Genomic DNA, 1,457 nt, shown 5'->3' with positions numbered 1-1,457 from the left:
CATACGAAGAGTCTTGCTCCCCTCCATTATATATACTCTAGAGAAATATTAGAAATGTTATCTAAGGAGAGGAGTGACAAAGTCGATATGAATACCGTACCGAGCCGCTACCTTCCGTTAATGTGAGAAGGGATCCTCAGATTAGGCAAATTGCTTTAGGCATAAAATGGCAAAAAAGTGGGAAATGTTGGTGGTGAATCAAAGATAGGATTTACTCTAGCAGAGGGATCATATTGAAGAGGATATTTATAATGGCCTATTAGGACATTGCAAATAGACACTGTATAAAGATTCATCCGATTCAGGGAGGACATCCCATAAGTATTAATGAACGGCGTTGTGAACGGCTAGATGTGTATTTAGTAAGGGTAATATCTAACAATAGAATTCTAATTTGCCTTATTGCTCAGTAGCACTGTTGTTACAGTTATATTAGAATCTTATCTTCTGTATGACCAGGATTGGAGCAGGAATAACGTCTTCGGGATATATTTAAGGAGTAATCAGACAATCATGCCTTAAGAACGAGAAAATAAAGAATTTGTACATTTCAGTTGTGAGCGAAATATATGCTCAGAATGGGAAACCATCTGACATTATTTGGGAATCTCCTTTTAGCTTACACCATAAGGGGGTTATTAAAATATGCTCTATGTCAATTTAACGGGACGCCAAGACACAATATCCTGCGGGCAGATAGCTACGGCTGCTGAGTCTTGGTATAGGAATGTTATTCCCAGAATAGATGCGGAGTGTTTGAAGAGGAATAGTCACACATATTTAGTCCAGTTATATGAAGTTATACAGTAGCTTCCGTTTTACCGAATGTATTTTAATTACAATTAGTTAGAATATGATGTTCTTTTTTGAAAAGTGCAAGGCAAGAATAGCTTGAGCTATCCGCGTGCTGGGCCGCTGTCTCATCTGATATCTCAAAATTCCTAAAATAAGAATTAGGTGTACAATAAGAAATCCTGTTTGTTAGCCGTATGCAATATCAATTCCCCGTCATATGTATATCTCTTGAAGTATCGTTTCTATTGTATTATTTTCTCTTGGGCAAAGATTCATTCAGTACTTCTGAAGTCCGACGTCTAATGTACAGATTGGTAAAGTGAGTAATGTACAAAGCAGAGTCCGTTAGATTGAGTTATGAATCATCGGCCTAAAGTGAAAAAATTCATACATATTTGCGGCTGAGTTCGGAGAGTAGTGTATGAGAATTCGAATGAATCATTTGATGAATGTGCTCACGGTGTTCGTTTGAAATGGGGGCACTGAAGTATGGAAGAATTACGTATAGATATCTAATGTGTACATTCTTATAGGTTGTTTTAACGGGAGCAGCATCGGAGGAATTATTGGGATTCTTTTTTCCTTTTTTTTTCTTATTACTTCCATCTTTCTATAATCTTCTCCCTTTTTTCTTCTGCTAGTTTCTTATTTTCTTATTATGA

This window comes from Plasmodium inui, assembly GCF_000524495.1.
Source record: "Plasmodium inui San Antonio 1 unplaced genomic scaffold supercont1.61, whole genome shotgun sequence".
Lineage (NCBI taxonomy): Eukaryota > Apicomplexa > Aconoidasida > Haemosporida > Plasmodiidae > Plasmodium > Plasmodium inui.
The sequence above is the reverse complement of the archived record's forward strand: the minus strand, read 5'-3'. Positions refer to the sequence as shown.